This window comes from Rutidosis leptorrhynchoides, unplaced genomic scaffold, assembly GCF_046630445.1.
Source record: "Rutidosis leptorrhynchoides isolate AG116_Rl617_1_P2 unplaced genomic scaffold, CSIRO_AGI_Rlap_v1 contig72, whole genome shotgun sequence".
Classification (NCBI taxonomy): Eukaryota; Viridiplantae; Streptophyta; class Magnoliopsida; order Asterales; family Asteraceae; genus Rutidosis; species Rutidosis leptorrhynchoides.
Genome location: NW_027266866.1, coordinates 80,948 through 95,019, shown reverse-complemented (window position 1 = coordinate 95,019; position 14,072 = coordinate 80,948). Strand labels below are relative to the sequence as shown.

Genomic DNA, 14,072 nt, shown 5'->3' with positions numbered 1-14,072 from the left:
ACGGCGACGGCGCGGGCTGTGGCAGAACGGAGGTGCGGCGTCGACTGGTCGTCGAGGACAGAGGCGGAGGCTGGCTGTGGGCGTCGGGCACCAGGCGCAGTAGCTGCGACCAGCGGCGACGAACGGGAAAGGGGGCGTCGACAGCTGACGTCCAGAGGAGCAGCGCTCGGACAGCAGGCGGAGAGGGTGTCGAGGGCTAGTGCAAGCGCGGGTGAGGGGAGGGGAGCGAGGCTCAGGCGGAGGGAGACACGCGGTCGTCGACGCTCGGGTTTGCAGCGGTGGTGGTGCGGGCAGAGGAAGGCGGAGCGAGCGACGGAGCGGCGGCGAGCGCGGCGACGGCGGTTGCAGAGGCGGGACGGTGGCGAAGGCGTCGGGCGACTGGGCGCTGCGACGGGCGAGCGGCAGGAGACGTCGGTGAGGCGCGGCGGTGGCTGGCGACCGGACTCGGGCGGCGCAGACGGGCGGGATGAGGGAACAGCAGCAGGCGGCGTCGTGGTTGCACGAAGAAGAGAATGAATGAACAGTGTGCTGTTTTCTTTTCTTTTTCCTCTGCTGGCCTGCTGCACACGTCCCTTTTCCTTCCCTCTCTCTCTTTTCTGCAGTCCCTGTTCAGCAGAAAGCCCAAGCTTCTTGCTGACTTTTCCCCCTTCCCAAAGAACGATTTTTTTTTTGTTTTTGTTTTTTGTTTTTAATTTTGACCCATAAACCGAGACGAAGCCCCCTTTTTCTTCACGAATTCTTTCTTTCCTGCACGGATTTTCTCTCCAAAATTTTTTTTTCGTCCCCCGCAGGTCACGAAAATTGTGCCTCTCCTTCACGGCGACTCCATACGGCCGCTTTTTTATGTCAATTTTCGAATTTCCATTTTCTGTTACATTAATTTAAAGTTACAAATCGGAGCGTGATTTTGCGATCAGCTATATTTTATTTTGATTTCTTTTATTTTATCAAAATTCTTGCTCTTTATTTACATGATTCCCTAAATCTTAATCCTCGACCGGAAATTGCTTCTACATTACCTAGATTTGAAATTTCCAACTTCCATACATAATCAATCAAATTAATTTTCTTTTTCTTTCTTTTATTTTTATATATGCAATTTTTATTTTTATTTTCTTAGGGTTGCCAAAATTAGGTGTCACCACCATCGTTCTCTTCCACTGCCTCCAAGCACAGACGGCATTGTATACGTTATCAACTCCTCGCCAGTCTGATTATCTCGCTTGAATTATGACGGTCTTCAGGTTCACTTATGGTGTAACAATAGGCTTGGTTTTGACTGTTTTAGCTGTTGGAGCAGCTCCTGATGAATCCCTCATTACTCACGTTCCAGGCTTTGATGGCTCTTTACCCTCTAGTCATTACGCAGGGTACAAAATCCTCCATTGTCCTTACTGTCATTTCGATCTCAGCCTCGTTTAATTGTCTAAGAGAATTCCGAGTTCGTTATTTGCAGGTACGTCGCTATACCGGGAAACCCTGGAAAGAAGAATTTGTTCTACTATTTCATTGCGTCTGAAAGGAATCCTAGCAAGGACCCTGTAGTACTGTGGCTCAACGGAGGACCCGGTTGCTCCAGCTTCGATGGTTTTGTTTTCGAACATGGTATTCGAATTAGGAACCAAACCATATCATGATGTTTTTGCAGTCCCATGTTGCAAGGTCCCATTTCATGGCCGTACCTACATGCAGGACCATTTAATTTTCAAGCAGGAAAGTCAAACGGAAGCTTGCCCATACTTCAGCTCAATCCCTTCAGCTGGTCTAAGGTCTGTAAAACCGTTTCTGTTTTGTGAACTTCTCCATTCACTTACTGGATTTCATGTTGTCGTAGAATAATTTGTAACTCATTGTTTCCTGAGGTCTACAAGGAAGTGCTCTTGGTCAATTTTCAGGTCTCCAACATTATCTATTTGGAGTCACCATGTGGAGTGGGTTTATCATACTCTAACAATCCACGCAATTATGCGACAGGAGACCTTCAAACCGCCTCTGACGCGCATGCGTTTCTTCTCAAGGTAACAATGCACCTGCACTAATCTGAATGTGTTAGGTTTAAGTCGGCCGGTCAATTTACAGGAAGGGAATAAGTAGGATAGCAGTAGAGCAGCTGCTAATAAGCCATTGTATTGAAGCACTCCTCTTAATCTTAATATGTAAAGCCGCTGAATCATTTGTTTTTGGATTCAGTGGTTCGAGCTCTATCCAGAGTACCTTTCAAATCCATTCTACATATCAGGAGAGTCGTATGCTGGAGTTTACGTGCCGACTCTTGCCTCCAATGTAGTAAAAGGTACGGTGTACTCAACAAAATTCCAGGTTCATCTGTCTAGTTGTTGTCAGCAATTGCAATTGAATTTCTCTTTCAGGAATTAAGAAAGGTGAAAAGCCTCTGATCAATTTCAAGGTATCCATCTCCTCTTCCCATCCTCTGCTGAATGACTTGGGCAACACCCAATGCCATGAGGATGGCTTTGACTGACTGAACTTTTTAATATGAACAAATGTACCTTACTGCAGGGTTACCTCATTGGAAATGGGATTGCAGATGACGAATACGATGGCAACGGTCATGTGCCTTTCTTCTTCGGTATGGCGCTGATCTCAAGCGACATCTTTGAGGTCAGTTAAACAGGGAAGCTAGCACTAATGAGTGGATTTGTGCTCTCAAGAAGTCCCATGAGTATGTTTAGCAGAAGCTTTACAACTGATTCTGCAGGATTGTCAGGCTACATGTAAAGGGAAATTTTATGACCCCCCAAATGACCGATGCCGACAGAATCTTCTCAAGGCTTACGCGGTGCGACGGTGTCCCTTTCACATTAATTTGGGGACATATCTATGAGCTTTAATAGCAATAGAACCGATACTATCCTCAAATAGATTTGCAAGTGGGATACGGCCTATAAATTGACATTTTTTCCTCTACTTTCTAGGCTGTGAAAGATTTGAATAGCTACGACATTCTTGAGCCATGCTACCGCTACCCAGGCAACAAGGTCACGAGTCTGCCTCTTGGCCACCATTATTTGGGGGGTGACTGAGAAGCCTCTCTACATAAGAGAGAGAATGTTAAGTTACGATTCACCTCTTTGGCTATTAGGAAAGGACAACATGATTACATCGAGTCCCCAGTCGGCAAACGCGTTTCACATCCCATGCTTTGTGAGTAATTCGAGCTTTTAGTATGCACGATTAATTTTCTATTGCTTTTCCAATCTCATCTGGAGGTTGAAAATCAAATTCCAGGGCATTGTAAATGAAAGCATGGCGACATTTAGTGCTTTCTGAGAAAACTAGAACCTTCAATCTCTGTGCTGTGCTTGATTAGTTACGTTTAAGATAAAAGATGGAGATTTGCATTAAACATTTGTTAACAAAAGACCGATATATCTGTTACTATAATGTGAGTCCAAATTACATTGGTCGAGACCCAAAAACAGTGCTCGTTCTCTCCTCAAGATAAGTCAAGCATTGGTATCCCATTACGTATCATAATGTTCTCAGTTGTGAGTTTGCAGAATGATGATTTCGCAACTGCATGGTTAAACAACGAAGCAGTTCGGGAAGCAATCCACGCAGCACCGGTAAAGTGTTAAATTTGTTGCTTTTCTTTGCTACAGAAATGTCAAGCTTCCAGTTATTTGATCGGGCATTTGCTTATCTTACATGTAATAGGCGAGTGTGGCAGGTCCTTGGGAGATATGTGCCATTAGAGTGCGGAGAACTATACCATCGATACAGGAAGTATGATCCCGTATCACAAAAGTTTGATTTCTGAGGGATACAGGGCACTGATATACAGGTGAGATATGTGATGTTTCATGCCCTCTGCATTACTGAGATGTCTCTTCGTGCCATGGCACTCCTAATAGGATTGATGTAACTTGAACTTGTCGAATTAATCTATTTGATCCTAAAAGTTGTTGCCACTTTTTCTTTTGATTGTCGTTAATTGACAGTTCTTTATCTGCTCTCAGTGGAGATCATGATTCAGTCGTACCTTACACTGGTACTCAAGCGTGGACCAGGTCACTTGGATACAAAATTGTTGATGAATGGAGATCATGGATCTCCAGCGAGCAGGTCGCTGGGTAAGTTCTTACTTCATCCCATGTTTGGCAGTAATGCTTAGCGCTTGCAAGGTATAATCTTATCAACTAGTACTCATGGTCAAAGAGTAGAAATGTTGCAAATACTCCGTTCATTCACATTTCCATTGCTTTTAAGAGCATTCACGAATTCAAATTATCATGCAATGCCGCTGTGGGTGATTACGCTAAGCTGCTCTAAGCATTCAAGCTTTCCCAACTCGTTTCAGGTATCTGCAAGGGTATGACCACAACCTCACATTCCTAACTGTCAAGGTCAGGAACCAATGAACCTTCTTACCCATCATATCTTAAGACTCACAATTCGTTGCATAAAAAAGACGAGAACAAGGTCACGGCATTATCATGAAGAGCGTGCTGTTTTCTGCATATTTTGGTCGCTCTGTCAAAACAAACTGGAATGTGGCTGTTGGTGTTTTTGCGGAAGCGTGTGTGTGTGCAAGTGTTATGTTAAAAAATGGAACACAAGACAAGGGAACACAAGGAAACAACAAAAAGAAAGCTTTTTTTTTATTTAGTTGTAGGACAAAGTACAAAGAAAGGGGAGGAGCTTACCTTTTGCTCTACCTTTCTACGCTCCCCCCTCCTTCCCTATTTATAGGGACATTCCACCGACATTAGTACTTCTCGGTGCTTCTCTATTTTTCCTTATTATTCTATTCTCAACTTTACAGCTTTGTTGACTTGTTGACTTTTTCTTTTGTTCATTTGCTGTCCACGTCTGCTGCCCACGTTCCAGAAAAACCTTCAGCATTTGAGAGTCTTCTAGGCTTGTCTTTTGCTGGTTTGTTTTGGCCAGCTTTTTCTCTAGTGTAATCTAGAATTTTCTGAAAAATGGATCACTTTTTTTCAACACTCCTCCTTGATCCATTTTGAAATACTCCGAGCATGCTTCTCAATGTCTCGAATTTTGCTGTTGGTAATGCTTTAGTGAATATGTCCGCAATTTGATCTTCAGTCTTACAATACTTTAGCTCGATTTCTCCTTTATTTTGTGCCTCTCGTATGAAGTGATATTTAATGTCTATATGTTTGGTTCTTCCATGGAATACTGGATTTTTTGATATAGCGATTGCGGACTTATTGTCGCAAAGTATTGGAGTTGATTCCATTTGTGCTTCTCCAATGTCTTCTAGAATTCTTCGAAGAATCGGGAGAAGCCGCAACATGCAGGGACAAAAAGCAAGCTGAAATTTTTTTATTATTTCTTGTACTCAATGTCGGTGAAGAAGAGGCGGTGCTCACGCCTATAAATAGAGGTGTGGTGTCTGTTTTAGTTGGCTGAAAAAAACCAAAACCACTCCTTCTTTGTAATACTTACTTTCATAATAAAAGTTCTGTTTTTTAACCCATAAAAAAAAAAAAAAACTGTTGGTGTTTTTGCGGAAGCGTGTGTGTGTGTGCAAGTGTTATGTTAAAAAAATGGAACACAAGACAAGGGAAACACAAGGAAACAACAAAAGAAAGCTTTTTTTTTATTATTTAGTTGTAGGACAAAGTACAAAGGGAGGGGAGGAGCTTACCTTTTGCTCTACCTTTCTACGCTCCCCCCTCCTTCCCTATTTATAGGGACATTCCACCGACATTAGTACTTCTCGGTGCTTCTCTATTTTTCCTTATTATTCTATTCTCAACTTTACAGCTTTTGTTGACTTGTTGACTTTTTCTTTTGTTCATTTGCTGTCCACGTCTGCTGCCCACGTTCCAGAAAAATCTTCAGCATTTGAGAGTCTTCTAGGCTTGTCTTTTGCTGGTTTGTTTTGGCCAGCTTTTTCTCTAGTGTAATCTAGAATTTTCTGAAAAATGGATCACTTTTTTTTCACAGTGGCACACTGCAATAGAACAATGCTGACAATATATACTTAATCTCTATGGACAAAGGATGCGACAGTATTGCTCTGTCAAAAGTCCTTCCTCAATGTCTACGACAAAATATAAAGAGTTGTCTGTCTAAATCTTAGAGAAAAGCTCAATTTATCCATAACGAACTAATTTCGTATGATGTTTGGAAATGAGATATTTGAAGTTCAAATTCACAAATCCTTGCTTTTTGATAGTTGATACCGAAGATGAAAACCTTTGTCTCGCTTTTGAGGCTCCAAAGCAATTCTACTCTTTGTTTTACTGGGATGCTCTTAAGCCGATTTATTTCTAATCGCACAAGTGCCGCTCGTTGTACTAGTCATCTAGTTGTCTGATGCTTATAATAACCGTCTTGTCATTGGTGCAGGGAGCGGGCATGCGGTCCCTCAATACAAGCCGCGGAATCATTGGATTTCTATACTCGCTGGCTAGATGGAAAACCAATCTGAAATTACTATATCGCAGAGCAGGACCAATAGAACTTACGTACCTGAAAAGTTCATCAAGTTTCAATAAAATCTTGCTGTGCGGTTTCTTGATTTCTCCACTGTGCTCAAAACAGCCGACTTGAATTTGGTCTATCTTGTAACATAGGGAGAGATCGGTACTCCCGACTTTTGTTCAATGTCTCCAAAGAGACTAGACGAATGAAGTATGACAGATGTAATCGACATTGACACGGATTAATCATGCATTATAATGTAGAACTTACTCTATTTATTACCGATCCCCATGTTAGGCTGATTGATGTTGTCGTAATTCAAAATCATGCATCGATTCTTGTAATGCAAACAAATTGAAGATCTCTTTGAATCTAGAACCCTTTTATGATATCCGTGATGGAAGAAATTGAAGGTGAAACAATTGCAACTTATATGAAGAAGAGAAGGAGATAGATTTTCATTTAATCACTTTTAACAAAATCAATTACAAGAGTCTCTTAATAGACTTGTTATATGACTGTTATTCTTTCTCATAAATATAGCTAGCCTTCCAAGGAGATAAACTTGTAGGAATTTACAAAACATTAATTACACCTTGAAACACAAACATTCACAACATATAAATATGAACAGACTTCTTAAAAAAAAAAACGCTAAAACGATGATTTTTTTTTTTTTTTAAATTCGTGCACCTGGAGAATTGAATGGACATATTAATGGATCAATAACTCCTTTGCATGATTGACAACATCCAATGAATTTGGTTTAATTCCACCACACCAATTAATATTCCTTGATTCCACTCTATCATAGCTGAAAACGGGTAAACATTGGTCAGGATCGGTCAGGATCAGTTGTCGTCAAACCATCGGCTGCCGGCTTTTAATCCAGGCATGCCCAGCTTGATACTTAGTTGATTTGATATGACTAAATCGAGTATACTAATGGCGCACTCCCTTGTGCTCCTTTTGCAATCACAGCCAGCTAAACGAAAAACCACGACCAGTGAGTCCAGCTTGTGCAACATCAGATTGGTCAGGATCAGTTGTCGTCGAACGCCAACATTGCTCTATTTCTGAAGGTATTATACCGCTACTGCTCATTGCATCCAGCCGCAACCTCCAGCGAGCATGTTCGCGACTTTATTTGGATAAATCAAGTTCTGGAATAACGATGCTCGAGGAAAAGCTGGCTATCACATCCGAGGGTCACTACTTCCTGATCTGTGAAACAAGGTTCTCAGATTCCGATGAGCATAACGGGTTATTGCTTGCTATAGGGGTATCAAAATGGGTCCATGGCCTATTTTTTGACTTATATTTCTTATAAATGGGTTGTGTATGGGTTGTCGGTCTTCAAAGGTCCGGCCATAAATGGGTTCAAAGAGTTAAAAGTTGAATTAGATGGGCCGAAAATGGGTAACCCATTAAAAATATTATCATCAAGTCTAGAGGTCACGCAGCTTTTGCAAGTACCGCCATCGATCTTGCCCTGGCAACTCGCAAGCAACCGTAACACTTGTCGTCGCTCCTCGGTTGCCTACTTCTGTGCCCGCCTCTGTCGCCTGCCGATGGTGCGACGTTAACCTAACCCTCTGTCGTTAGGGTTTGGTTACTCATCAGCTTCATCCTGGACCTCCTTCTGCTGAATCAGAGCCTCCTCCTTCAGTATCCTCGAGCTCATGTCTTACGATATGAGCTTCTCCTCTTTTTTGTGCTTCTTTACAAGTCTCGTCACGGCGGTTTCATCGTCGTCAGCGAGGAAGGCTTACAGATTTTGGTGCCTCGTTCTCTTCTTGGCCATTGTTGGAGGAGGAGGAGGGGGAAGAAGAGGTGTGTCGGTGGTCGGAGCTGGATCTGGAGCAGAACACTGCTGGCAACGGATGCAGAAGAAAATCCTAAACTCGACTAGGATTTGATGGTGCGTGATGTTGGTCGAGCTCACCACCTCGACTAGGATTTGATGGTGCGTGATGTTGGTCGAGCTCACGCATGGACCTTTTGTTGGGCTTGTCGAGGGAATAAAAGATGCGACCAAAATTTAGAAAATCAATTAGAAATTTCAGTCCTTTTTTTTAATCTCTTTTCAGTTTTCTTTCTAAACATCAAACAATAAAATAAATTTTCTTTTACATTATTTAGGAAGATTTATCATAAAAAATAAATCTTAAAACATGCTCACAACTCACATAAACTAAATGACCAGAATTTGAAAACTGTTATACTTTAGAAAAAAATGATATTATCTTTTGAAGCTACTATCTAACAAATAAAATATCGGGAAAATTTCAAATAAGAGTCTAAAGTGTCTTTTATTTTTCTCAAATAAAGGTTTGAAGTACCATAATTTTTTCAAATAAGAACCTGAAATTGAATAGGTTTAAATAGAGGTCTATAGTGGTTATATCAATTTCAAATAAGTGCTTGACTTTCTAGTTGGTTAAGGGTATTTTTGTCCTTTACCTTTTATATTTTTTTTAAATTTTTAATTTTTCCTTTTTTTTCTTTATACATTTTTTGTTTTTTGTTTTTTGGTTTTCTCTTCCTCTTTGCTAGTGACTGAGCGGGTGAGGCGACCATTGCCCTAGGTGAGACCACCCTCGCCAAATCTAGGCAAGGTTTGCCCTCAAAAGCTATAGGTGAGGGCCGCCATATCTAGTTTGGGCGAGGGGATGGCCTCGCCTTGATCACGGTCCTTGCTAGCAATCGGGGAGGTCATTGAGCCCTTGTCGGCGCTCACTAGAAAAAAAAAAGATTAAAAGGAAAAGAAGAAAGAAAAAAAGAAGAAGATAATTTAACATAAAAATGGTCTTTTGATGAAATACCCTTTGGCCAGCTAGAATATTTAGCTAGCTGGCCAGCGATCAGCAAGGTTAGTCCCTTATTTGAAACTACTATAGCTACTTCATGCCATTATTTGACATAAGATCCACTTTAAGCCATTATTTAAGAAAATGATAGCATTTCAAGCTCTTATTTGAAATTTTCCCTAAAATATCGCTGCACAACGGACTATGGTTGTTACAGAATAAATTCAATGTAAATAATGTTCATATAAATAATGAAATTGAAAAGAGCTGGTGTTAGAAAATGGGTTTGTTAGCCCTAAGTTCTATATATATATATGCTTTTTAAAATTTGATTTGAAGTTTTTATCCAAGTAGCATATACATGTGAAGAACTTAAAGAGAGTGTGGGTTTTCCTATAATATTAATGTGTTTTAGTGATGTGGGTTAGGTCGGGTAAGGATCGAGTATGGTTTGCTAGATTGCACTATATGAATATGTATCAAAATGGGTTAAATGGGGCAATATGGGTCAGACCATATATGACCTGACCCACTCATTTGACTGGGTCGTAAGAGCCCACCGAACCAATTCTCTTCCACTGAATTGGATTGTTAGCCCTCCCCATTCCCTATGGTTGATTTTATACTTAGATATCGTCATATCAAAACTTCTTATTATCCTTGTATTGGTTAGAAATGAAAGTTAAATCATTTTGACAAAAAAAAAAAAATTTCAATGCAATGATTTTACTATCTATTCTCTCAGTGGTTTCTTTGATTAGTGTACAGTGTATCATTTGCTCTGCTGCTTTTTTTTTTTAAACTTTGACCTCTAGTTTTTGAACTGGAGTTCCTTTGACACTGTAGCCGACTACGTCAGCCTTGACGGTCGGCCACTATTAGATTAAGCGAGATCATTAATTAATTGCATTTAAATCAAGTACTGCCGCCGATAGTAATATTATTTTTGATCTAATCCAGTAGTTACTTCATCACCTTCTTATTAATGTCGTCACGATTCTATTCTTGGCATCTAAGCTCACAGGCTTGCGGGAATAGGTAATGCGCATAGACCTAAGTCACGCCAAAAGTGGAAAATCTAGACGCCCTCACCTACCGTGCAAAGGGTCGCAAGTGGTGTTGTATTTATGTCTGGTTCCTTTGGGCCTGGTCGCTACGACCCTCTTTGCGAGTACGCAAGTGCTGTTGTATACATGCTTGGTTACACGGAAAGTGAAACCATCTACACCTGCTCTTTTGGCGTGCTCTAGGTTTCTTTTTATGTTTCCTTTGTCCATCAAGCTCATCACGAAAGCAGATTATTATTGGCATCTGTTTAGGAGTCTCATGTTAAAGTTCGATCTTCTTCAAATTTGAACAAATGATGAATCATTTGACTATTCGAATAATGTCGCTTTTTGAATTTTCTATCAATTAGTCTTCACATTCTATCGAACTTCTCTAAAGATGAATTCCGCGCAAGTTCTTAAGATGTGGTTTATAATTTTTTTTTCTGCCTCGGTCTTTCATATGTATTAGCTTTTCAAAAAAATTTCAAAACAGATACAAAAAAGGAAAAATGCAAAATGTGGAGAAGAGGTGGTACAAGAGTAATTAGTAGGGCTGTGCAGATTCCTCTGTAAAGTACATACACTTTTTTATTAGTATTAATATCTTGAAAAATCTCAAATTAATGTACGTATAACAGATTTACTCAAAACTAATTTTTTTACCATTAAATATTCCAAACTAGTATACTGTGATAAATTTATCTCAACTGATTATAAAAAATCCAAATCGGTTTGCTTGTGACAAATTTAGCCTCTGTTAAATTAGATTAATACCACAAAAAATTACAAAAATTGTATAATTGTGACAAACAGAGAGTAAAATCTCAAATCAGTACACCAGTTAACTGTCACGCGACGTTTAACTTATTAATTTTACAATAAAATTTAATGGAAACTAACAGAGGGTAAATTTGTTACAAGTATACTGATTTGGGGTTTAAAATTAGTTTGTGGTAAATTTGTTATAGGTGTATTAGTTTGGGATTTTTTAGGACACCAATATTTTTATAATTACCGAGTTCCAATTTTTTGGAATCTAGAACCTAACCTATATATTCTTGGAATTGCCCTAAAATCTATAACTTGTCAGTTCTACTAGTTCTAGAGTATCATGTACTACTATGTATTATATTATATTTTTTATTTTATAAAATTTATACCACTTTTAATTATTAAACACGTTGAACATTCAAGATAACAAAGAAATGGACTACATGTTATATTACATATTCTTGTCTAATAGTAACATAAATTCTAAAACATAAATTCTAAAACGATAATAACATTAAAAGCAAAAGGAAATGAAACAAAGAATTATATCAACTTCCATGTATCATTTAAATCCATGAGCTTAGATGAAAACTCGTTTCAATTCACCAATCAATCATTGACTATGATATCATTGGGTGGAAAGAACACCCAACAAAACCTGGAGTCCAAACTTGGAGTCCCAAGCCTGTTAGTTGAATTTGCCCTTACTCTAAAGTTTAAGTGCATAAATTATGAGCTAATTAGGATATATCAACTACTTTACATGACACTAATTCCCTGACATGAGACTTTTCTAACAATCGGGACTATCGTACTTGATGGTGTGGTGAGATAATTCAGTGCTCTTTTCCTGCAATGACACTATGGTGAACGGCCGTTTAGCTAGATTCGGCCGCGTAACGCTTCTTGGCCTTCCTTTCTTAGGGCTTGTAAAGGACTTGGCCTTCACTTTTGCGTTTGATTTGAGGAGCAAAACCAAACGAGTGCCTGAAAAATGAATAGATGGAATTATCACCCCAACGATTTAATTAAGAGTGCGGCTTAGCTGACCGTTACTCCGTCATTGACAGAGTGACGGTCAGCTAAGCTTTTCCCTTTCATTATATGATCAATGATTGCTACTTGATTAAATCAAGTTACTGAAAAATCCTCATTAAAAAACCCCACGTTCACGATATTAATTCGATATGCTGATGAAAATATGATGTCAAACTAATTGACCGTTTCAAAAGAATATGTTGAAGATACGATTTGGTGTGTCTTGAAGATATGATTTGATTCTGCAGATGATTGTACTAATATTAGATTGATATGTTAATTGATTCAGTCTGTTCAAATAGGAAAATAGTATCACGTATATTATTTAATGTATTGTACACTCTTGTATTAGATATAAAAGATAAAGAGAAAATTCCTCAAATTATTGTTTTCTGTCATTGTATCAGAACTCTCTTTCCTGCCCCAGCTTTTGCATTTTTGGAATTGCCTCCGTCTTGTTTCCGGTTTTGTTGTTGCGATTCCTATTCTGCAAAACAAACCAGCACCCAGTAGGAATTCATTATAGATGCCATGTCAAAGAATCAAAGATTCGGACCAAGTCGATCCGATTGAAGAAGAACCCTCCGCTCAACACCTTGCTGAGCTTGTCCCAACTCCAATTCAAACTTCCAGCCTAGCCCAATGGCCATCGGTCCACTGGTTTCCAGTTCAAGGACAATGGGCCGCCGTACTAAGTCAGACATTGGCACACCAAGGTCTATTTGGAGAAGAAGGAAGACTGGGCTGGACGGGTCAGGATCACAAACCCAAATCCACTCAATCAGGTCTTGGGATGCAACCCTACTCGATTTTCCAACCCGGTTTTCTAGCCTATGCGATTGATTCTAGGCAGTGGCGGCCGCTTGGACCTTGGTGACCCCTCTACACATTGCCGGTCAATGAACTAGAGCTTTGGCTCATCAGTTTATAGCTCACAGAACTGAATAACTACACGACCTGGGCTCGTGACTTTCGGCGAGCCTTGGTCACGAAGAATAAGGATAGCTTCCTTGATGGAGCTGTCCCATTTCCAACTAATGATTGATTGCAATGACATTGGCATAAATGCAACCAATTTGTTCACACAAGGATAAGGAACTATATGGCTCTCGAGGTCATGACTAGGTTCCCATCGACCGAAGACTCTAAGGTGATGTGGGACAACATCCATGAGATGTATGGGAAGTTATATTGAGCGAAGATTTTTTCGCCCCACTTAGGCCTTGTCGGAGTTGAAGCAAGGAACTTCCCAGTTACCGCTTGCTTTAATCGACTCCCGGCTCTATGAAATGAGCTTGAGGTGGCTGAGGAATAATTGGAAGGACCCGAGACAACCTTGCTTTAACCAACTCCTGGCTCTATTAACGACTCATTTTTTGTTGATTCTAAATGAGACTTACTCAAATTTTAGGTTGCAAATTCTCGACATGGATTTTGTTCCACTACTTGGCCGAATCTTCCAACTTGCCATCCAAGAGGGGAGCTAGTGCCTGGCAACGGTCGAGTACGTGCGGGTGGATGAGGGCGTGACGCTCATTGCTTTGGTGAGCTCTTAGTAGCGAATAGCCATAACCGTGAGTACCCCTCGTATGGTGCTAGGGTTTTGCTAGGAGGAAGAAGCAGATCTTAAAAGGTCGGCCTTAGATCTAGATCAAAAGGTGAGATTTGACGGCTCTTATCCATCCATATGAGGGATCGAATTGGGTGGTCCACATGCTACCACGTTAGCATCATTGCACAAGACATTCTATGGCTCATAGGTTGCCACATCATCTTAGAAAAGGGGAGGACAAAATTTTAAAACAAAAGATAAATTTTGTAAATATTACAAATGCCCACACCATACTATTGATACATGTTGAAAATTGCAATGTAAACCCAATGATAAAGAAAAAAAGGCAAAGGGTTATCCATTTATTAGGTGTTTGGACAAAATATTGGAAGGGTAAATCAGACATTTACCCATGACTAGTATCAAAATATCATG

At 40.1% G+C, this 14,072-nt stretch overlaps 1 pseudogene; it reads left to right on the top strand.

Moving 5' to 3' along the window:
• Positions 1-1,230: 1,230 nt before the first annotated feature.
• Positions 1,231-6,424, top strand: LOC139885047 (serine carboxypeptidase 1-like; annotated as a pseudogene).
• Positions 6,425-14,072: the final 7,648 nt, after the last annotated feature.